At 36.9% G+C, this 26060-nt stretch overlaps 2 non-coding genes across 2 annotated transcripts; both read right to left on the bottom strand.

Moving 5' to 3' along the window:
* Positions 1-7429: 7429 nt before the first annotated feature.
* trnaa-agc (transfer RNA alanine (anticodon AGC)) lies at positions 7430-7502 on the bottom strand. Its single transcript has one exon. It is a non-coding gene; the product is annotated as a tRNA-Ala (tRNA).
* Positions 7503-8325: 823 nt separating this feature from the next.
* trnaa-agc (transfer RNA alanine (anticodon AGC)) lies at positions 8326-8398 on the bottom strand. The gene has a single exon. It is a non-coding gene; the product is annotated as a tRNA-Ala (tRNA).
* Positions 8399-26060: the final 17662 nt, after the last annotated feature.

The raw sequence follows: 26060 nt of genomic DNA, 5'->3' as shown, positions 1-26060 counted from the left end.
GTTACAGAGAGATGGAGAGATGTATGAACTTTACTCCCAGCAACTCTTCCTGGAATGCAAACATGCATTGCAACATTACAGTGTAATGAGTATTATATCAAGATTTAACAGAAAATAATAATGACCTAAAAGATGAATTACTAAAGGCAAACTGAAGGAAAACTAGGAATCGAAAGACGGTCAAAAACCCCTTTTCCATTAAAGTAAATGTATGTTGTGATTGGCTCGTTGAATGCAAGCTTATCTTCTGTGGCTGTTTGCTATTGGGTGATGCTGCATGATGTTCTGGCCACTGATGAACCACTGTGCCTCCTCCAGCTTGGATGTCCTCAGGCAGCAGTCTGTGGGCTGTTTCTGAAGCTTTCTGTTTATCCTGATGCTGATATTTGCAGTCTGTCCATCTGATCAGGGAGTGTCTGCAGTGCTGTAAACAGAGTCTATGAGGGGATGTTGTTCAGGGTTTCTTTATATAGTGAGAACACTTTTACTGTAGGTTTTTTCCTGAACTTTAAATGTACATGTTTTATTATTATTATAATATAAATACACTGTTCAACTTCATTCTCAAGAGTTGACTGGATAGGAACTTCATTTCGATGCCTGGTGTAAAGCTAATTTGGGTAATTTAAGCACTGTATGCAAAACAAGACACAGTCTGGTCTGTTTCCTGTGGGCCTGAACACATGTGCTGCAGTTAAGATAATCTTCAAAGTCAACCTTTAGTGTATTCATTTCTGAGAGGAAGAGGAACCTGACCAGCAGGAGGGAACTGAAGATTTGAACCCAGGATTAAGGAACGGGGAAAGAATAATGATGAGAATGAAGGGCAACTTTGATTTGTGTTAAAGAGCTTCCAACTGTGGAGGACGACATTGCATCTCTTAGTATATAGCCTGCCAGAACTTATTAGAAGAAGAAGAACCTCAAACAGCTACTAAGTCACAGTCTAATATCGCTGAAAAAGTAACAAAACCCGTCTTTCTGATCACTTTATGTGTGCAGTATTAATTCACAAAACATGTCAACACTAAATGGCTCATTCAAATTCTGATAAACAGCATGCTAAACGTGACCTGGTTCATAAAAGAGCATCTTTTATTTTTCTGTTCATGAATACAGGAAATACTTCTGCTTGTCTGTGGAAATATGGACGACTTTGAGAAGAACTGAGGGTTTAAAGAACCAACAGTGAACTGGAGCTGCTTGTTGTCTGCGTGTTATCTGAGCTGCCAGCAGTGCTGTTCACAGTCTGTGGTGCAGAAAGTAAAAGGGAGGCTTTTGAAGTTCTAATTCGCAGCCTATTTATCTGTTTAAAATGCATGCACATCTGGAGTCTGCACTCCGAGGCTGGCATAACCCGAATGAATGATAATGAGGCCACTGATACCTCAATATGCCTAGAATAAACTAAATAAAATACACCAAATTAGAAAAGTTCCAGTTGCATATTTATGATTAGTCTTGTATTGAGTCATATTAGGATACGATTCAGTACTTTTCCAGGCTGGTAGCTGCTAGATTGGTATTCTCTAAATTAAAATGCAAAAATATATATCGGACTTTGCAGCACTATAGTTCATGTTATTTCATATTACACATGAGAACACAGGGCACACTCACAGTGTTACAGCAACTGCAATTTGAGAATTTTTTTGGTATTTAATATCAATAAAGTATATGCAACTACATGGTTGGGTGCACAAGAGAGAAGAATTATTTCTTGCTCCCTATCCAGGGAAATAATAGGGAACCCCCAAAAGTGCAAGCTCACCTAACTTTATACGAATCAGTGAAAACACTGATTTAAGAAAGCCAAAATGAAGAGATGCCTTTTAAATTGACCAATTGTTAAAATGTCTGCATGCACAGCTGATTCATTATATATTTAAAACATGCATTCATTGAACCTGCTTCCTCAAGTTCAGTTAACTTATTATATAATGCTGTTAAATTTGCACATGTACACAAACATAAAGCCTGTCCTATTTTAGAAAATCTATCTATACTTTCCAGGAACGTCTGTGTGTGTGTGTGTGTGTGTGTGTGTGTGTGTTTGTCTGTTATTCACATAATCTCAAACCGATGGTCCGATTGATTTCAAACTTGACAGGTGTAGCTACGGGCATGAGTAAATGCAGTGCCAAGCTACCATACACAAATAAAAATGTCCCAGAACTTTTGCTGTGTAATATTAACAATGAGCAACACACCAAAACAACAATTACTAAAAACTTTAGTATGTCTAAGTAAAGACATATAAGACATATAAGTTTAGTCTTCATCCAAAATGTGACAAAAAGTCATAGTATAGTATGTCGTCCAAAATCACCAAAAAAGGTCATAGTATAGTATGTCGTCCAAAATCACCAAAAAAAGTCATAGTATAGTGTGTCGTCCAAAATCACTCAAAAAAGTCATAGTATAGTATGTCGTCCAAAATCACTCAAAAAAGTCATAGTATAGTATGTCGTCCAAAATCACTCAAAAAAGTCATAGTATAGTAGGTCGTCCAAAATCACTCAAAAAAGTCATAGTATAGTATGTCGTCCAAAATCACCAAAAAAGGTCATAATATAGTAGGTCGTCCAAAATCACTCAAAAAAGTCATAGTATAGTATGTCGTCCAAAATCACTCAAAAAAGTCATAGTATAGTATGTCGTCCAAAGTCACAAAAAAAAGTCATAGTATAGTATGTCGTCCAAAGTCACAAAAAAAAGTCATAGTATAGAATGTAGTCCAAAATCACTCAAGAAAGACATAGTATAGTATGTCGTCCAAAGTCACAAAAAAAAGTCATAGTATAGTATGTCGTCCAAAATCACCTAAAATAGTCATAGTATAGAATGTCGTCAAAAATCACTCAAAAAAGTCATAGTATAGTATGTCGTCCAAAATCACAAAAAAAAGTCATAGTGTAGTATGTCGTCCAAAATCACCTAAAAAAGTCATAGTATAGAATGTCGTCAAAAATCATCAAAAAAAGTCATAGTATAGTATGTCGTCCAAAATCACAAAAAAAAGTCATAGTATAGTATGTCGTCCAAAATTAGACAAAAATTTCATAGTTTAGTATGTCGTCCAAAATCACTCAAAAAAGTCATAGTATAGTATGTCGTCCAAAATCACCAAAAAAAGTCATAGTATAGTGTGTCGTCCAAAATCACTCAAAAAAGTCATAGTATAGTATGTCGTCCAAAATCATCAAAAAAAGTCATAGTATAGTATGTCGTCCAAAATCACCTAAAATAGTCATAGTATAGAATGTCGTCAAAAATCACTCAAAAAAGTCATAGTATAGTATGTCGTCCAAAATCACAAAAAAAAGTCATAGTGTAGTATGTCGTCCAAAATCACCTAAAAAAGTCATAGTATAGAATGTCGTCAAAAATCATCAAAAAAAGTCATAGTATAGTATGTCGTCCAAAATTACAAAAAAAAGTCATAGTATAGTATGTCGTCCAAAATTAGACAAAAATGTCATAGTTTAGTATGTCGTCCAAAATCACTCAAAAAAGTCATAGTATAGTATGTCGTCCAAAATCACTCAAAAAAGTCATAGTATAGTATGTCGTCCAAAATCATCAAAAAAGTCATAGTATAGTATGTCGTCCAAAATTAGACAAAAATGTCATAGTTTAGTATGTCGTCCAAAATCACTCAAAAAAGTCATAGTATAGTATGTCGTCCAAAATCACTCAAAAAAGTCATAGTATAGTATATCGTCCAAAATCATCAAAAAAGTCATAGTATAGTATGTCGTCCAAAATCACAAAAAAAAGTCATAGTATAGTATGTCGTCCAAAATGAGACAAAAATGTCATAGTTTAGCATGTCGTCCAAAATCACTCAAAAAAGTCATAGTATAGTATGTCGTCCAAAATCACCAAAAAAAGTCATAGTATAGTGTGTCGTCCAAAATCACCAAAAAAAGTAATAGTATAGTGTGTCGTCCAAAATCACTCAAAAATGTCATAGTATAGTATGTCGTCCAAAATCATCAAAAAAAGTCATAGTATAGTATGTCGTCCAAAATCACAAAAAAAGTCATAGTATAGTATGTCGTCCAAAGTCACAAAAAAAAGTCATAGTATAGTATGTCGTCCAAAGTCACAAAAAAAAGTCATAGTATAGAATGTTGTCCAAAATCACTCAAAAAAGTCATAGTATAGTATGTCGTCCAAAGTCACAAAAAAAAGTCATAGTATAGTATGTCGTCCAAAATCACCTAAAATAGTCATAGTATAGAATGTCGTCAAAAATCACTCAAAAAAGTCATAGTATAGTATGTCGTCCAAAATCACAAAAAAAGTCATAGTGTAGTATGTCGTCCAAAATCACCTAAAAAAGTCATAGTATAGAATGTCGTCAAAAATCATCAAAAAAAGTCATAGTATAGTATGTCGTCCAAAATCACAAAAAAAAGTCATAGTATAGTATGTCGTCCAAAATTAGACAAAAATGTCATAGTTTAGTATGTCGTCCAAAATCACTCAAAAAAGTCATAGTATAGTATGTCGTCCAAAATCACCAAAAAAAGTCATAGTATAGTGTGTCGTCCAAAATCACTCAAAAAAGTCATAGTATAGCATGTCGTCCAAAATCATCAAAAAAAGTCATAGTATAGTATGTCGTCCAAAATCACCTAAAATAGTCATAGTATAGAATGTCGTCAAAAATCACTCAAAAAAGTCATAGTATAGTATGTCGTCCAAAATCACAAAAAAAGTCATAGTGTAGTATGTCGTCCAAAATCACCTAAAAAAGTCATAGTATAGAATGTCGTCAAAAATCATCAAAAAAAGTCATAGTATAGTATGTCGTCCAAAATCACAAAAAAAAGTCATAGTATAGTATGTCGTCGAAAATTAGACAAAAATGTCATAGTTCAGTATGTCGTCCAAAATCACTCAAAAAAGTCATAGTATAGTATGTCGTCCAAAATCATCAAAAAAGTCATAGTATAGTATGTCGTCCAAAATCACAAAAAAAAGTCATAGTATAGTATGTCGTCCAAAATGAGACAAAAATGTCATAGTTTAGCATGTCGTCCAAAATCACTCAAAAAAGTCATAGTATAGTATGTCGTCCAAAATCACCAAAAAAAGTCATAGTATAGTGTGTCGTCCAAAATCACCAAAAAAAGTCATAGTATAGTGTGTCGTCCAAAATCACTCAAAAATGTCATAGTATAGTATGTCGTCCAAAATCATCAAAAAAAGTCATAGTATAGTATGTCGTCCAAAATCACAAAAAAAGTCATAGTATAGTATGTCGTCCAAAATCACCTAAAAAAGTCATAGTATAGTATGTCGTCCAAAATCACTCAAAAAAGTCATAGTATAGTATGCCGTCCAAAATCACCAAAAAAAGTCATAGTATAGTGTGTCGTCCAAAATCACTCAAAAAAGTCACAGTATAGTATGTCGTCCAAAATCACTCAAAAAAGTCATAGTATAGTATGTCGTCCAAAATCATCAAAAAAAGTCATAGTATAGTATGTCGTCCAAAATGAGACTAAAATGTCATAGTATAGTATGTCGTCCAAAATCACCAAAAAAGGTCATAGTATAGTATGTCGTCCAAAATCACTCAAAAACATCATAGTATAGTATGTCGTCCAAAATCACTCAAAAAAGTCATAGTATAGTATGTCGTCCAAAATCACAAAAAAAAGTCATAGTGTAGTATGTCGTCCAAAATCACCTAAAAAAGTCATAGTATAGTATGTCGTCCAAAATCACAAGAAAAAGTCATAGTATAGTATGTCGTCCAAAATGAGACAAAAAAGTCATAGTATAGTATGTCGTCCAAAATCACAAAAAAAAGTCATAGTATAGAATGTCGTCCAAAATCACCATAAATAAATGAATACATAAATATTTGCATAAATAAATGTATAAATAAATAAAAGAATGAATAAAAGCATTCCATTTATTCCTACATTAGTGTTCACTTGCAATTATTAATTTCTACGGACACACTCATGTATTTCCTTATTACTATGAAATATCATGGACTGTAATTTTCAGGAAATACTTAAAGTTAAGTGAACACTACTGGAGGATGCGGGCATCGATCCCGCTACCTCTTGTATGCTAAGCAAGCGCTCTACCATTTGAGCTAATCCCCCTGTTCCATTGTCCTCATGTCGTCCAATATGAGACAAAAAAAAGTCATAGTATAGTATGTTGTCCAAAATCACAAAAAAAGTCATAGTATAGTATGTCGTCCAAAATCACAAAAAAAGTCATAGTATAGTATGTCGTCCAAAATCACCAAAAAAGGTCATAGTATAGTATGTCGTCCAAAATCACTCAAAAAAGTCATAGTATAGTATGTCGTCCAAAATCACTCAAAAAAGTCATAGTATAGTATGCCGTCCAAAATCACCAAAAAAAGTCATAGTATAGTGTGTCGTCCAAAATCACTCAAAAAAGTCATAGTATAGTATGTCGTCCAAAATCACTCAAAAAAGGTCATAGTATAGTATGTCGTCCAAAATCACTCAAAAACATCATAGTATAGTATGTCGTCCAAAATCACTCAAAAAAGTCATAGTATAGTATGTCGTCCAAAATCACCTAAAAAAGTCATAGTATAGTATGTTGTCCAAAATCACCAAAAAAAGTCATAGTATAGTGTGTCGTCCAAAATCACTCAAAAAAGTCATAGTATAGTATGTCGTCCAAAATCACCAAAAAAAGTCATAGTATAGTATGTCGTCCAAAATCACACAAAAAAGTCATAGTATAGTATGTCGTCCAAAATCACTCAAAAAAGTCATAGTATAGTATGTCGTCCAAAATGAGACAAAACAGTCATAGTATAGTGTGTCGTCCAAAATCACTCAAAAAAGTCATAGTATAGTATGTTGTCCAAAATCACAAAAAAAGTCATAGTATAGTATGTCGTCCAAAATCACCAAAAAAAGTCATAGTATAGTGTGTCGTCCAAAATCACTCAAAAAAGTCATAGTATAGTATGTTGTCCAAAATCACAAAAAAAGTCATAGTATAGTATGTCGTCCAAAATGAGACAAAAAAAGTCATAGTATAGTGTGTCGTCCAAAATCACTCAAAAAAGTCATAGTATAGTATGTCGTCCAAAATCACAAAAAAAAGTCATAGTATAGTATGTCGTCCAAAATGAGACAAAAAAGTCATAGTATAGTATGTCGTCCAAAATCACAAAAAAAAGTCATAGTATAGAATGTCGTCCAAAATCACCATAAATAAATGAATACATAAATATTTGCATAAATAAATGTATAAATAAATAAAAGAATGAATAAAAGCATTCCATTTATTCCTACATTAGTGTTCACTTGCAATTATTAATTTCTACGGACACAGTCATGTATTTCCTTATTACTATGAAATATCATGGACTGTAATTTTCAGGAAATACTTAAAGTTAAGTGAACACTACTGGAGGATGCGGGCATCGATCCCGCTACCTCTTGCATGCTAAGCAAGCGCTCTACCATTTGAGCTAATCCCCCTGTTCCATTGTCCTCATGTCGTCCAATATGAGACAAAAAAGTCATAGTATAGTATGTTGTCCAAAATCACAAAAAAAGTCATAGTATAGTATGTCGTCCAAAATCACAAAAAAAGTCATAGTATAGTATGTCGTCCAAAATCACCAAAAAAGGTCATAGTATAGTATGTCGTCCAAAATCACTCAAAAACATCATAGTATAGTGTGTCGTCCAAAATCACTCAAAAAAGTCATGGTATAGTATGTCGTCCAAAGTCACAAAAAAAAGTCATAGTATAGTATGTCGTCCAAAATCACCTAAAAAAGTCATAGTATAGAATGTCGTCAAAAATCACTCAAAAAAGTCATAGTATAGTATGTCGTCCAAAATCACCAAAAAAGGTCATAGTATAGTATGTCGTCCAAAGTCACAAAAAAAAGTCATAGTATAGTAAGTCGTCCAAAATCACCTAAAAAAGTCATAGTATAGAATGTCGTCAAAAATCACTCAAAAAAGTCATAGTATTGTATGTCGTCCAAAATCACAAAAAAAGTCATAGTGTAGTATGTCGTCCAAAATCACCTAAAAAAGTCATAGTATAGAATGTCGTCAAAAATCACTCAAAAAAGTCATAGTATAGTATGTCGTCCAAAATCACCATAAATAAATGAATACATAAATATTTGCATAAATAAATGAATGAATAAAAGCCTTCCATTTATTCCTACATTAGTGTTCACTTGCAATTATTAATTTCTAAGGACACAGTCATGTATTTCCCTATTACTATGAAATATCTTGGACTGTAATTTTCAGGAAATACTTAAGGTGAAGTGAACACTACTGGAGGATGCGGGCATCGATCCCGCTACCTCTCGCATGCTAAGCGAGCGCTCTACCATTTGAGCTAATCCCCCTGTTCCATTGTCCTCATGTCGTCCAATATGAGACAAAAAAGTCATAGTATAGTATGTTGTCCAAAATCACAAAAAAAGTCATAGTATAGTATGTCGTCCAAAATCACAAAAAAAGTCATAGTTTAGAATGTCGTCCAAAATCACCAAAAAAAGTCATAGTATAGTGTGTCGTCCAAAATCACTCAAAAAAGTCATAGTATAGTATGTCGTCCAAAATCACTCAAAAAAGTCATAGTATAGTATGTCGTCCAAAATCATCAAAAAAAGTCATAGTATAGTATGTCGTCCAAAATGAGACTAAAATGTCATAGTATAGTATGTCGTCCAAAATCACCAAAAAAGGTCATAGTATAGTATGTCGTCCAAAATCACTCAAAAAAGTCATAGTATAGTATGTCGTCCAAAATCACTCAAAAAAGTCATAGTATAGTATGCCGTCCAAAATCACCAAAAAAAGTCATAGTATAGTGTGTCGTCCAAAATCACTCAAAAAAGTCATAGTATAGTATGTCGTCCAAAATCACTCAAAAAAGGTCATAGTATAGTATGTCGTCCAAAATCACTCAAAAACATCATAGTATAATATGTCGTCCAAAATCACTCAAAAAAGTCATAGTATAGTATGTCGTCCAAAATCACCTAAAAAAGTCATAGTATAGTATGTTGTCCAAAATCACCAAAAAAAGTCATAGTATAGTGTGTCGTCCAAAATCACTCAAAAAAGTCATAGTATAGTATGTCGTCCAAAATCACACAAAAAAGTCATAGTATAGTATGTCGTCCAAAATCACTCAAAAAAGTCATAGTATAGTATGTCGTCCAAAATGAGACAAAACAGTCATAGTATAGTGTGTCGTCCAAAATCACTCAAAAAAGTCATAGTATAGTATGTTGTCCAAAATCACAAAAAAAGTCATAGTATAGTATGTCGTCCAAAATCACCAAAAAAAGTCATAGTATAGTGTGTCGTCCAAAATCACTCAAAAAAGTCATAGTATAGTATGTCGTCCAAAATCACAAAAAAAAGTCATAGTATAGTATGTCGTCCAAAATGAGACAAAAAAGTCATAGTATAGTATGTCGTCCAAAATCATCAAAAAAAGTCACAGTTTAGTATGTCGTCCAAAATCACCATAAATAAATGAATACATAAATATTTGCATAAATAAATGTATGAATAAATAAAAGAATGAATAAAAGCCTTCCATTTATTCCTACATTAGTGTTCACTTGCAATTATTAATTTCTAAGGACACAGTCATGTATTTCCCTATTACTATGAAATATCTTGGACTGTAATTTTCAGGAAATACTTAAGGTGAAGTGAACACTACTGGAGGATGCGGGCATCGATACCGCTACCTCTCGCATGCTAAGCGAGCGCTCTACCATTTGAGCTAATCCCCCTGTTCCATTGTCCTCATGTCGTCCAAAATCACCAAAAAAGGTCATAGTATAGTATGTCGTCCAAAATCACCAAAAAAGGTCATAGTATAGTATGTCGTCCAAAATCACCAAAAAAAGTCATAGTATAGTGTGTCGTCCAAAATCACTCAAAAAAGTCATAGTATAGTATGTCGTCCAAAATCACAAAAAAAAGTCATAGTATAGTATGTCGTCCAAAATCACCAAAAAAAGTCATAGTATAGTATGTCGTCCAAAATCACCAAAAAAAGTCATAGTATAGTATGTCGTCCAAAATCACAAAAAAAAGTCATAGTATAGTATGTCGTCCAAAATCACAAAAAAAAGTCATAGTATAGTATGTCGTCCAAAATGAGACAAAAAAGTCATAGTATAGTATGTCGTCCAAAATCACCAAAAAAAGTCATAGTATAGTATGTCGTCCAAAATGAGACAAAAAAGTCATAGTATAGTATGTCGTCCAAAATCACAAAAAAAAGTCATAGTATAGTATGTCGTCCAAAATGAGACAAAAAAGTCATAGTATAGTATGTCGTCCAAAATCACCAAAAAAAGTCATAGTATAGTGTGTCGTCCAAAATCACTCAAAAAAGTCATAGTATAGTATGTCGTCCAAAATCACCAAAAAAAGTCATAGTATAGTATGTTGTCCAAAATCACCAAAAAAAGTCATAGTATGAATATGTCGACCAAAATCACCAAAAAAAGTCATAGTATAGTATGTCGTCCAAAATCACTCAAAAAAGTCATAGTATAGTATGTCGTCCAAAATTACTCAAAAAAGTCATAGCATAGTATGTCGTCCAAAATGAGACAAAAATGTCATAGTTTAGTATGTCGTCCAAAATCACTCAAAAAAGTCATAGTATAGTATGTCGTCCAAAATCACCAAAAAAAGTCATAGTATAGTGTGTCGTCCAAAATCACTCAAAAAAGTCATAGTATAGTATGTCGTCCAAAATCACTCAAAAAAGTCATAGTATAGTATGTCGTCCAAAATCACTCAAAAAAGTCATAGTATAGTATGTCGTCCAAAATCATCAAAAAAAGTCATAGTATAGTATGTCGTCCAAAATCACAAAAAAAAGTCATAGTATAGAATGTCGTCCAAAATCACCATAAATAAATGAATACATAAATATTTGCATAAATAAATGTATAAATAAATAAAAGAATGAATAAAAGCCTTCCATTTATTCCTACATTAGTGTTCACTTGCAATTATTAATTTCTACGGACACAGTCATGTATTTCCCTATTACTATGAAATATCTATGAAATAGCACTCTACCATTTGAGCTAATCCCCCGTTCTGTTGCCTGTTGTCCAAAATCAGAAAAAAATACCAAAATGTGACCACAAAGTCATACTTTCGTATGTCATCTGAAATGTGACAAAAAAGTCATACTTTCGTGTGTCTTCCAAAATGTGACAAAAAAGTTATAAGTTAAAACAGTTCAACACTTTTTCTTTTATCACTGCCACTACTGTGGTATCTGAAGCATAAAGGTTATTCCTTTTCATATATTAATTGTATATTATAGTTTTCTGTTTGAGAAACATCCCCCTTCGCCAGTGATGAACTTTTACAGCAGCACTGTACAGCACCATCCTTTGTCACTGTGGGACTCTGTTATATGCAGGTGGCACAGTAAATAGTATGGTTGAAAGTACAGTGGATTAGAGAAATTGATCTTAACAATGCTGACCATTTTGTTTGCCACACAACTGCACAAGAAGGCTAGAGACTTAGACTAAACTTCATTGATCCCTTGGGATGACTCCCTCAGGGAAATTAGATAATCAGCATCAGTACTTAATCCACTAATGTCACCTTCACACATCCATTCCTCAATTGCTGCTGATGAACTTTTCATATCTCATGCAGTGCATCATAATAATATTCTGGATATTCTCAACCAAGTTGTCATTCTGACAATTGCCACACAAAACGTTCAGTGGCAATCGTTTGGCACAAATTTGATTTCATAGATGGGCTTGAGTCCTATTTGAGGCCTATTTTCCTCTATTGCTTAATATCTCCACTAGAGGTCAGAAGAGTTTCACCAGGGAAGGTGAAGTTAACTGGTCAGAAATGACACAATTTTTTAGCTCAACTGGAGCCTTCTTTTGTTTTTACAAAAGTCAAAAAACTATACACATAATTTACAACAGCAATCATCCACTATAAAATCTAACATGTGACAAAATGTTTATGTTCTAAGCTCTGACCTCACTTACAATGATACAATGAGACCACACATTTCTCTGCTGCACGCAAATTCTACACAAATCACAAAGTACACAGGCAAAGATCATTTGTTCTCATAAAGGTAGGTAGTGGACACTGACGTGAATTATTTGTAGAGAGCTAAGGCTTTCACTGATGATAAAAAGGGAAACCATTTTCATTATTTAGATTTAGATTTATCATCTATTCTGCCAGCACTTTGGTACAATATTGACCTTGCATCATTTATTTTGGACTGTTAAGGACTCCTTTAAAGCATTATAAAAAGAAAAAACACAGTATAATTTAAATTTTTTTCTAAATATTTGATTTCCAGCTACAGCATTCCATTCAGTACGTGTTAGGTTCCATCTTGATGCTGTTTTCACAAATGTCAAAAGAGAAATGATCAAAACACTCATTATACAAATTATGTCAAAATTAGATGCAAACAGCAATCAGTGTTGCTATCAATATTTATGTTACATTTCACCATATTCCCCTAAATTCCCAGCAGGTAGTTTTTTAAAAACACTGATAACATTGTGAAATACTAGCAATTAAAACACTCAAGTAGCAGGGGTCTATAACACAAATGACCTTCTGGGCCACCGAGCATCTTGGAGGGGGCCGGTCAAGTGAAAATAAGTCCAGCAGGAGTTGGAAATATGCAAAATAAACCTATAATTGAAAAAAAAATCCCATACAGATATAACTCCATTATAACATGACATTAAGTGGCAGGTCACAAGAAATTGACTGGACGGCCTTGTGTTTCCTGCGGGCCACGAGTTTGAGAGCTCTGCTCTATAAGCATGACAGAATGTTTGACTGCTTTATCAATGTTTATGTTTCTGCTGCTGCAGCGTCCTCCGAGCAGCCTCACTGCACTGATGCTGATAGAAAGCTGAAGGTAGCACTTGTTATGTTTAAATATGGAAACACTTATTCAAGACTTTTAAGAACTACTACTTTTCAGTAGCGACAGAAGTCAGTCCAACCCATTCTCCGCAGCTTAATAAACATTTCTTAAAAGAAAGGACAGCACACTGGTGTCAAAGGTCTGTTGCCAACTTAATTGCAAGAGATTAACAGCCCTTCACTACAGTGAAGTCCATTGGTTTAAAACAGGTGTTGGGAACCTTTAGGATGAAAAGAGCCATTTTCGTCCCCTCTCCACCCAGATAAAATTAATCTGGAGCCACAGAAAACCTACTAGACCCATTCAAATTAAGATATTAACATAATATAAAGTTTTTTATACAGCTATACCATAATTTACAAAACTACAACAAGAAAACTGTTGACAGTTCATTGTCGTTTATACCCAACCAAAACAATGAAACACAGATTTATGTAGACCTCATCCTTTCATTGTATGTGGGAAATTAATGATATTAAAAGTTACCCATGTGCTGCAATACTGCTGTAAAGCAATATTTGGATTTTATGTAGTTCAGATCAGTTGAGAAAACCTGCCTGGCATAAGGATTACTGCATTTAAGTATTGAGAACGGCTTCACATAATAAGTTTGTCGTCATTTGACGTTAGATGTTGGATGCGATGCACAAAATATTAAAACACTTAAATTTATTGCATTGATCTATAAATAAATGGTGCTCACTTTAAAAGAAAAAAAAAAATAATAGAGCCGAAGTTTGCAGACCTTGAGATTTGCCATTTGGCTGGTGCCATGTCACTTTTAGAAATTGAAAATTCATAGACGTCACCTGCAACCAGGTACAGTGCTAGTGTCCACTCATATACACTACCAGTCAAAGGTTTGGACACACTTGAATGAGGAAGTGTGTCCAAACTTTTGACTGGTAGTGTATGCAGTACTTTATTATCTATTTTGTTCTAAACAGGAACATAATTTACTAAACTGACATCACCTAAGACTAGCAATTAAGACCATTAACTCCTCAGGGAAATGTTTACAGATGTTATAAATCAAGTGAGTAGGCTAGAGTTCTTTTTGTTACTAGCAGTAGCATTCCTAGTGGCTAACTGCCACTTCCTTGTCTTCCCTTTCCAAAAGAAAATAAATCACTTTTAATCTATGGACATCCCAAGCTCCAAATTATAAAGATGTTGCAGTAAGATTATTGATATTTATTGATTGGTGTTGTGTGTACACTAATACAAGTGTGTTGTCATCACGTACCTCACATTCACCCATACGATTCAGGCTCAAACACATGAGAAGAAACTACTAAATAGGATCCTTGTGATGTTGCTTAAGCTGGAAATGTGGACTAGGATGGTGTTCTTCACATCCTCCATCTCCTGCCACTTCAGCGCCACTGTAGTACAAACACTCATCAGATGTTTATAATCAGCAGGTCATAGAACATGGACAATCTACGGTTGTGTGAAAGGGTTAGTGTCAGACAAAGAGTCCTGACAGATGACTCATTTGAGGGGGAAAAAAAGAAGTGGCTTGAAAACTGTTTTCATGCCTCCTTACAAACAAACAGCCATCATGACTATTATGAAATGCTACCGATCGATTTCAATCAAAAAACAAACAGTCTGAAGCAAACTGTTACCAGCGATAACAAACAAGCTTTCTTTCTATCTGGATGTTTTTTTTATTTATTCATTCATTTGGTGCGGTCTGTTTCTAATATGTTATTTAAGTGGTGTATTAAAAACTGAATACACAAAAAGCATCTATTTTTAAAGAGCCAAATTAATACTGGACCCAACTGTGAAATCATCGTGTTTAATGACATCACAATAGGGTGTTGTTAAATCTAATGTGAATGTATCATCATATCATCACCGGCACAAGTGTCTAGACAGAGCTGGTGCAGAAAGGCTGAAAAATAACTCTGCGCTGGATACATGCATTCATTCATTCATGCCGTTTTATCCTCCACATGAGGATGGCGTGGGCCGCTGGAGCCTAGGCAGAGTACGCCTCACACACTTATGATCAGTCTAGAGTGTTCAATTAACATCTGCATGTTTTTGGACCGTGGGAGGAAACCATAGAACAAACACTACACACAGAGGCCCTCGGTCAGAGCAACAGTGCAAGCCACTGCACCGCTGTGTCGCCCTCACTGGACACAGATATGAGAAATGTTGTCAGCACATCATTATTGGCTGATCGAGGTTGTGGGATAATCTGGACGGATTAACAAACACACCCACAGTCAAGCGATCAGAAAAAAAGAGGAGGAGAGGAAGAGTGCAAGCCAACGGAGAATAAATGAGTCATTAAAACACTGTGTCCTTGGTTCAAGTGCATTTAGCTTTATGTATTGTACTTTTATCTCATTTTGGTTTTCTTGCTTCAGATCAATTTGTTGCAACAGTTGCACAAACTGTGAAACCTCAGCCACTGGGCAAATATTGCTTTTCCTCTGTTTTATCCAAGCAACTATATTCAACCAGAATCCTCAGAGCTAATTAATTATTGATTTTAGCTCAACATCAAAAAAAAAAAAAATTTAATCCCTCTTTTGGCGGGACCAATCATTGTTTTCCATCTGAGACCCACAGTGACAAAGTTTATGACCACACAGTTATGAAAAGAATTAATCATTACCTTCCAGCCAAATGCCTCTACCAAGCAATCCACGTCTGTCCAGGCTCCTACATAATATGTGAAAATGACTTAAAAGAAATTAAATTCAAAAATGCATGAAACGTTAATCTGGAAAAGCTGGAAAATATGACTAAATTGGAATGTATGATTCCAATGAGTAACCTCCAGTGTAGGGGCATAAATATCTCACCGTCTTTCCTCGTGCAATAATCGACACGCCGGGGCAAATATCTATATTTTAATTAACAAATTAAGGAGCTCTATAGTAAACATTCCATGGCAGTTTCACTGGCCGGGCGTCATTACTTCATGTTTCCTCGCGGCCACGCTTTTTTTGAGTTTACAGCAGGATAATGGCGGAGAAAGCTACGTTAAGAGACTCTTCATCAGTGTTCAACACATAGACTTTGTTCTCTATGTTGTGAATAAACAGACAAATCATGTACTCTTAACTTTTCGTTTTGTTTTCAGATATCATGATGTATCACTATATGATTGTCTTGCAATATATCGCTGTATCATGGACCATGGTATCGTGAGGTACCCTGTGATTCCATTAAATTACGAACATTTTGCAGAACAACACCTTTGACCTTATAATATAAAATGTCATCACTTCTTCAATTCATTATTATTTTAAATTCTGCTCATACAGTCAATAATGTGTTAATAGATATACAGATAGATGTACTTTGTTGATAGATAACACAGCCTTTGACCTGTGACCACAAAATGTACAATCTAGAATAAATTGAAATGGAAGCTGACTTTTTGACAAATGGCCTCCTTGCAGTAATGGATGGTAAAATAAAGATGTCTCAGTATCTCTTCCTGAATGTCTGCACTGCCAACAACAAACTGAACCAAACATGTTTTACATTTTCAAGTTAAATGTAACTGTTCAGTTTAAATGCCATAAATAAACAGTGTTGGCATCAGCTGCACATGACTCTCTGTGTTTCTTGGTGTTTAGATCTCGTGTCACCCAGAGACATTCCCTCACTATGCACAGGAAGCGAGCGTATAGATGGAGGAAACAGCAACATTGCACTAGTTTGTCATCATTAAACCATGTATTGCAAGACATGAAAATACAGTTAGACTTGGGTCTGATGGCTCTGCTCTTCTGATGCTCCAATGCAAGAAATCCCCTATACAAAAGTAAGTCCAACCAAGACATAGAATAACATTTTGAGCTTCAAATGTTTTGAAATGTTAGACGTTAATCGAGGCTGGAGTAGTGGTGGCAAAGATTTGCTAGTGGCATCAGTGTGAGGCAGCATTGCCGAAGCAAGAAATGAGTGAGGAAAGACTCTTGCTGTGACTGGATCATGACTGATCATGATCAGAACTCGGACATAAGCTTCATTCAAACATGATGGTTGCAGATAGGGTCAAATATGATTGAAAACACAAAGAAGTGCCCACAAAAAAAGTGGGACGGGATAAACTCCTCTGGTCCCCACCTGCTATACACATAAATGCTCCAGTCAGTCAGGTCTGGTAGTAATGCTTGACAGAGCCTGTTTTCAGATGTGGGATGCAGCATACAAATACTGTTACATTGTTCTGTTAATAAAGACCAAACAGAGGCAGAGTAATCACAACAACAAATCGAGAGCCTTCACTTACCATTTTAAACAAGTACAGCATTTTTTTTTCCGAAACTACGCGACTTGAACTGCAGTCCAAGGAGAGTGGTTTAACAGAAATGGCGTGTGACAGTGGAGTCTGGAGACTAATTAGTTGAAACTAATTAGTATGAATGAAACTGAAACTGAGCTGAAAATGAACCAGCAGTAAGTCAGAATTAAAGCTTTGGCAATTCTGTAGCAAAGTGAGATGTTACTCAGAAGACTTTGCTGTTTTCAGCTCCTACCACATTAACTGAGAGGCAGAAGCCTATAGAAACCACATCAGTTCTCGTCCACTTGTCAAACGTCAACTGCTTGGTCAACCACTGCATCTCTCTCTCTCTCCCTGTGTATGTGTGAACAACCACACAGGAGACCGTTTACTCAGGCCTCCAGGGCAGTGTGAACATTTAGACAGGCAAATCATTGCAGACAGGATGACTGTCTTGTCAGTGTAATGATGCTGGCATTACTACTATTCTGCACTTTCTTTTTTTATGTGACATTTCTGAAATGGCTGTTAAAATGATGTTATACAGCAACACTATAGAATTGTGATAAATAAGGGGAAGTGGAAGGGAAGATCATTAAAACTGCATCATTTCTTTAATAGAGTTTCCGTTCCAGCAATGTCATTGTTTACTCCTAGTTTTATTGCAGTTCATGCTAAAATTAATCTTCTTTTGTTTGTTTTTGTTACCACACATAGCCTACTAGTTCAGACATACATTGTAATTGAACGTCAGAAAATATTTTTAAATGTTAAAAGTGACTGCTCAGAATTCTTAATCCTCCAAAGTGATAACAAAGTGATGTCTGTACTGCACAATCCAACAATGTGCATTATACTCGTGAATGTCTATCTGTCAGAGTAACAAGCAAAAAATCTTGACATTTTCACATTCTTTACTAGATATTTTAATAATGCATGTTTTAAAGGCATTATAGTCACTTGTTGGGTCTGATCACTCAGACAGACACTTAATTTCCCACATCTTATCTTATCTTATCTTATCTGACTCATGGGAGGTAACAACATAGTGAACCTCTTACATGTGCATATACTATAGAGGGTAATCAGTTGGTTGTAATAAGCAGTGTTACTGCAAGATGGCACTAAATCCTGCACACATTAAATGTGTATTTATGTGCAGACTGGCCTACGTGCCTTTATGTGCGGAGCATAAGTCATTGTGCTGTAGGACTCTGCAGGTTTTTTTCATGGATAAAAGCTGCATTGCTTTCTTTGTGTTCTCACTGTCTCTCATGGACCTGTGTTTGAGTGTGATATGTGCATTTGTTTGTACACCCTCTTTGTGTGTGGAATGCCTCGATAGATGTTTCTATTCCCAATGACATACACAAGGTCAGCACTATCCTGCACCAACTCATCTGCTAACGCATCTTCAACTGCCAGGCTTCAAGCGTTTATTGCCCAACAGTATCACTAGATGGCGATGTGGGTTTTTATAGAGGGGAGACAAAGTCCCTGTTTAGTACATCCATCACAATGAGACACTGTACTCATCTCCATTTAGCGCTGTGTTATTTGAGGCTCTGTAGACCACTGGTGCACATTAATTGTATTTCAGAGGTGAAAATTTGCTTTGAACAAAAAGAATACTTAAACTTGGCTGTAAACCAGAGGCAGTGTACAAAAATAACCCAGCAATTGTCACAACATCGTGGCATTAAAACGGGCTTAATTACAACCTTTACTTTGTATACATTATGTAGGGAGAAAGCGCTACACACTCACACACAATGTCTAACCTTAACCTAACCTACACCTTATCTAAACCCAATCCTAACCCTAGAACCAGGTCTTTAAAAAGCCCTTAACAGTTTGAAGGACTAGCCTAAATGTCTTCACAAGGTAAAAATGTCCTCACAAAGTAAACGTGTCCTCACAAAGATAGCTTTGAAACAAAAATGTGTCCTCAGCCAACTACAGACATGTACTCAAACACAAGTACTCAAAAGCTGATGAAAGGTACAGTCAGCAGTTATTGATCAATAATTTCATTATAATAACCTTTCAGCATAATGTAAATTAAGTGATCTGAAAGCTAATTACATTTGTGCACCTCATCTGTGCTGTGTTTACAGCCCCAAAACCTACTTAATCTGTAGCATTACCTGAGCCACAAGGCAATCACAAGGGAGTGAAGAGAAAAGGTCGGTGCGTTCCACTACACCTACTCTGTAAAAAACATTCCTATTTGCAAAGAAAAGTAAAAAGAGGAAGAGTTGAAATGAGAGTCAAACAATGAATGCACTAAACATGTGTCAACATCGGCAGAGATTCAGAGATGTGATGGTGTTCATTAGTGATGGGCAAAGCAGTTCTTTTAGTTGTAGTGAATCATTAGAATCAGTTGATTAAAAAGATTTGTTCACTGAATAGTACTTCCTGCATGACCTTGAGTGCAGGCTCCCTCTGACACAATCATTGAACTGCAATACGGCTGAACGGGTTGCGATTTGGCTCATATCGCCGGCTTTAAATACACTAAATACACTAAATACACTAAATGCACTAAATGCACCAGACTCCTCTGTTTAAGTCTGTCTTTTTTGGGGCTGATTCTGATGGTTTAAGCCACTGAATATAACTCGGGGTGCACGTTCAGTGCACTAGTAGGCTACGTTCACAGTACATTCAGTGAATGAATCACTCTCGTTCACTGCAGTCTGGTGCTCACCTTCTCTCCTTCACACGCTCATGGGCAGGGACACACAGGAATATGCTGATTCAGTGAGTGACTTGTGCGGGGAACGACTCGCGTTCGTTGACAGCGGTCTCTGCTCGCCCTGCCTGCTGGCCGCTGCTTCACTCGATGCACAACAGAGCTCAGCTCAGCTGAACTGTGAGATGAATTGTTTCACTAAGTGAGTCAGTTCAGTTTGTTCACCTGACTCGCGAACGACACAACACTAGTGTTCATGTTCATGCTCATCTGATGAGAAAAGCTCAGGACAGATGGTGGGGATCTTCTGTATTTGTAATAGCCTGTGGGCAATCCTGTAAAAAAGATTTATAATTCAAATATGCTGTTACCTGGTTCCTAAGCGTATGCCTGCATGAATGTTTTCTCTCGGCGTAATTCATCTGAACACTCTACTCATTTAATTTGCTTTACAGTTGCATTTTGTTATCAAGGTCTTAATATGTTAAAGATTAACACAATCTGGATTTTATTAGCTGAGCTTCAGAAAACAAGTCTTTGGCCTTGGAAGTGCCATACAGTAAACAGCTGAATTAAATGCTGTGATGTGGAGGTTGTGTGGATAAAGTCTTCACAAACCAAAGCATAATGCTGCTTGATAGTGATGCACCTGAGGTTACTCCATTGTGAATTATGCCTATGTAACTTTGTTTATAGGAGAAAACAAACATTAGCCTTTCACTTCTGTTGCAGTTCTTTATAGTCATCTGTTACTATCCATGCTTTTCACTGGCATAACAAGCTATTTGTGATGTTTGGTGGTCTGCATTAACCTCTCAAGGTGTAGCACAGCTGAAGAGAAGACCACGAAGAAATGTGCTCATACACCTGCAATATCCTGTGAAACACACATTCAGGAGCCAAGCAAACAGCAGCACAAAGAACTAATTCATGGGGACAGATAAAGAAAAGAGCCAAAAGCCACTCCTCCCAACAAGACATCCAATCAAGGTCAATTTGTAGTGCTTTCTCATCTTGCCTCAAGCGGACTGCACGCTTCACCTTGTGAATACACATTTAAACAACAGGGAATTCAGAGAAACACATTCCGTCCTCATGGCCCGCCTGTTCAGCAGTCTGGAGAAGAGGACAGAACAGCTCTGCAGCAGCTACGTCACTGTGGAGCTGCAGACGCGCAAGACAAATTACCCCAAATCATTCTGCGGGTGACTCCCACTTATATAGCTGCTTTCATACAGAGCCAAATTTAAACAACCACTCACACAATCGCACATAAAGAGCTATAGATAAAGGTATTTGCACACACACACACACACACACACACGTGTATACTGCAAAGACATGCAGGCATACTGTTCACTCTGGCAGCATGGTTTAACTGGGGTCACAGCCACTTGTGGTGAATGCGCGCCAGACTTGAACAAATTAAGATTCTCTCTCTCTTTCTGTGTGTGTGCTTTCCTCTGTGTATATGATTGTATGTGTGTTCCCGATCCGCCTCGTGTCTACAGAGCTTCAGCCTGAATTGATGCAGCTATTCACCCATTAGCCTTATTAATCCTTCATCCGGCAGTGTTCACACTCGTTAGCACCGGGGTTAGCCGCACGCCGACCCAGTGGGGATTAACATTCAAGCAGGTTAGTCACGATGTCAACAACAGCCTCTGAAGCTAAACGTGTCCCATTAGCAGCCAACAGGTGAGTTGCTCTCATTTACTGATCAATATGAGATAATAACACTTGGTGACACTTCAGGAAGGAGCTCAGGCATGGAAGTCACATTCAGACGCTCAAATGCTGGCGAGTCGCGAACACACATGAACACGCATGCACGCTCATAGTGGAGAAGTGCAGCAGATTCAATGAAGCGAGAGAAACAAGGGGGGAATTAGTTAAATGAAGGAGAGAAGAGAAGCTTTCCCATCCTCCTCATTCTAATCTGTTGTGATAGTCTCCATATTCAGGTCTGTCCAAGGCCAGATGGTCTTCACAGACACACACACACAAAATAGAAAAAATAATATATTGGTAAAGGCTTAAGATATTCAATTTGAGGTAGGAAAATGAAACATGAAAGAAAAGAAAAACAGAGAAAGGGCTGTCAAGACAGAGCACAGAAAAAAATAAGGGACAATGTAAGACTTCTTTTTTATCTCCTCGTGTGTTGTTGCAGCATGTGACTGTTTTGACCCGCCGGCGAAAGGGTTTGTGTTCAATCACACTTTCCTCTGAGACGGAAATTAGAGTGCTCTCTTTAGAGCCTCATGGCACACACACGCATTTACACACATGTGCAAAGCCTTGAACTTGCATTCACAGTCAAACACACACACACACAGGGACTCACATTGCTGCCCTTAGCACATGGACTTGCATGCATCCCCACACACACTGTGCTCGTCTTCCTCTGAACAACCAGAGAACGCATGCCTGCCTGCCTGCCTGCCTGCCTCGCTGGCTGGATGCTCAGGGGCAAGTCTGACATGAATCCCGTCTGATGCCTGTTTTTTTCACCCCAATAATTCAATTAGGAGGGAGGTGCACTGCTGCACAGGCCGGTCAGAAGTCATGCCAAATCCCCAGGCCACAGGGTTATGGTGGGAGGGAGGATACATTACATGTTGTTACCTGCATGTGCTGACAAGAAGAGACAAGGCGTGACCTATGGGGCATCTTGGCCGTCTCAGTGGCAATATGACCAGAGCGACTCAGCAGAAAGGCTCCACTTTACCATGGATGCACACATGGAACACATTTTGTGTCCAGAAAACATCAGTGGATGGATGAGAATAGCATGCATTTTCGGTGGACACTCGACATTCAAATGCAAATTGCACAGAAGAAAACAATACATGAGTGAGGAAACAACACATGCAGATGCTTTCATGGCACAAAGGGTCACTTAATGGAAAACTAAGTACGAAAATTATATTAATCGAGTCACTGGAGTCAATTCAAATGCATCATCTGTGGAGGATTTCAGATAAACATATCCACCATCAAAATGTCATTTTGCCAACGAGAGAATATATATTTTGAAGAAGAGTATTTAACCCAAGATTCACAGGTTTTAATTTTCTGTCAAACCCAGAGCAGGTCTGCATTGCCTGTATTGGCACTATGTAGCCTCTGGTTTTGGGTGCATGCCACAAAAAGAACTGCAACTTTCTTTCTTACTATACATTCCTAATCACTGCACCTCCTATTCAAGGCAGCACATGTCAAGGGCTTGGTTTGACCCTGGCACTGTGGAGATGAGGACATGAGGCATGTAAATAAAGGTTTGATGATATACTTGACTGTTGGAGGGAGTGGATTTTTTCCCCCAAATGTAATATGTCTGTCTGTAATCAGTGACAAGTCCACTTCACAATAAAGGAAATCCTTTTTCTATACGTAGACAAAAACACAACATTGTATGTTACATTTCCATGAGCCAGTTCAAGTTCATTTTTGCTACAACTTTACAGGCAATCCAAAGTGATGTACCATGGATGACAATAAAGCACCGAAAAAAAACATGCTGCATTATATTTTAAAAGATTATTCTTTTTACCTTTACTTATGGAAGTAGAAGGGAAAGAAAGCGAACAGCAAAGATGGGTAAACTGGGATGATGTGCAACGTTCCCAGCTGAAGGATGTGATCAAAATCACCTAAATGACTCTTAAATAACAATTACACAGTATAAAAACCCAAGCACTAGAAGATGACAATTTTCACTGAAAGCCATGACACTTGGTGTTTCCTGCTCTCCTTCTACTCCACTGCTCTGCTCATGTCATTCTTGACATGACACCAATGTGTTCCCCCTTCATATTATGTTGAGGAGCAGTGAACATTGTGTCCTCCTAACTAGGGCAAGCAGATGATTTTGTTGTGACATTTTGGCCGGTCCTCACAACGTTAAAAGGCTTTTGAGGGCTAAGACTTGGTTTTTGGGTTGGGCTTAAGTTACAGTTAGGTTAAGGGTTAGGGTTAGGCATTTAGTTGTGATGGCTAGAGAGGGCCTAGAGAATGCATTATGCCTTTGAGTGTTCCCAGTAAGAATGCTGTACAAGAGTGTGCATGTGTGTAAGTGCTAGTGTGTTGTTCTTGGTATCTTTAAAAGGGAGCACTATTGTTGGAGGGGAGATTGGGCCTCTGAAAGCAAAATTCACTCAGGAAGCATTTGTTCCAGAAGGAGATGACTAAGGAAATGAGTTGTTTTTCCTACATAGTCCCTCTCTCTCTCTCCCTCCCTCTCTTACACACATACACTTACTTACATACACTCCTCCCGAGGCAGGGAGAGAGGAGATGAGTTAATGGAGGGTTGCAGGTAGTGGGTGATATTAACGGTGTCTTATTTTTAGGGGGACAAGGGAAACAGAGAGCTTAGCCTGCTCCCCATTTACAGAAGAACACGAGAGACATGAAAAATAGATGAGTGGTAGGCCTCCCCTCCCGAATCATAGAGAGATCTATGTAGAGAAAGACAACAAAGAGGTGATGACTGAAGATGGAGGTTATTTACTCTTCCTCTGAGTGGTTTCACTGTGACCCCTCAGGGCACTTTGCCTTCATGCACAACTAAAGCCACGCACACACGCACAAAGACATATACAGTTCACAAGTTCAACAGGGCCCTTTTAACATCTGAACTGAGCACATGTGGCACGAGGTCAAGCACGCACAGTGTTAAATCCATAGCCTTTTTCAGCAGGTTATTCCCAGAGAGGAGAGAGGGAAGCCTTACAACATTGCAAGCCTCACAGATGATGTGTGAAAGCAAACAATTCATCTGTAAAGACAACAGAACCGACAGAGTGACAGGGTGAGAGAAAGAGAGAGCAAAAACGGAGGGTGGGACTACTATCTAAGGCCTTATCCACACGGAAACAGAATTTTCCCTTTTTTTCCTCCCATTTTTCAAAAGCATTGTTTCAAGAAATGTCTTCATCCACACGAAACCACCAGGCCTCTATGTGGTGCTGTAACACTGACCGCAATGGACCAAAAAGTGGAGAAGAAGATTTGGACAATGCACTTAAAGCAAGCGTCCTGTGTACAAACTTAAAATAAATAAAGCTTTATTCAAACAAGTGTATATATTACAGGGCATATGATCAAAGAAACAGAAAGCCAGCGGCATCTACGGAAAGTCGACCATACAAGACGATGACCACAAAGCTCTGGGGCTATGACATCATCGTTTTCCCAAAGCAGCTGGATTGTGAAACACAATTGTGGCATATTGAGTTTTTTTTCTTCCAAAAATAGCATCATAGCGTTCCCAAAATGCTGGTTTCATGTGAATAAAAAGCCTAAACAATAAAAAAGTTTTGTATTTATTTTTGTGTACGGGCCCTAAATGTCATACAGATATAAACTAATTCAAAGCCTTAACAACTCCCAACTGATTCATTTTCATTGTCACTCCAACTGCTTTGAAATGAATGAAGGGCTCTTTCTTTAAATCTGAACTCTTCCTGCAGGCTGTTGCTCACAGTGATGCTCTTTCTATTTCTATACGATACTTGTTGACAAAGCCTTTGGGACACCCAGCATAAAGGAATCAAGGGAACGCTTGCTGTTGCCGCTTTTATGGCTTTTCTGCAATTTAAATACATAAATAAGAGGAGTACAAAAAAGAATAGATTCATGAATAAATATAAGATACCACAGTGACTGAGCATACTTATGAAAAAAAATGCAAGTTCATTTCTTAGAGTGTTTTTTTTTTGTAGTTCCTTACAAATTGCAGAGCGCCATGATAAATAGTATCTAATATGCAGAGACACTGAACAAATATTCAAACCCAAAAGAACCACACGATATAATCACTGAGCTCACGCTCATCTTCCAACGAAAACATTTTTCACCATAATAAACTGTCAACCTTTAGCCTCAACTTTAGGAGATGATGATAATATGAATATATGGTTTGGTAGAGGAATACAAGTAGTAGTACCATATATGGCGACTACTTTTATCCCCCAATTAAATAGATTTGACACGATCCTTCTCCAACTTCTGAATTATTTTTAACCAGCAAAAGCCATCTGAAAAGTTGAGCTTGCAATTTAATATGAATATAAAAAAACATGTTTTTGAGAGCTAATTGGGTGTGGATGCAAAGCA

Source organism: Solea solea, chromosome 10 (assembly GCF_958295425.1).
Source record: "Solea solea chromosome 10, fSolSol10.1, whole genome shotgun sequence".
Lineage (NCBI taxonomy): Eukaryota > Metazoa > Chordata > Actinopteri > Pleuronectiformes > Soleidae > Solea > Solea solea.
This window is presented reverse-complemented; position numbering and strand designations above follow the sequence as displayed.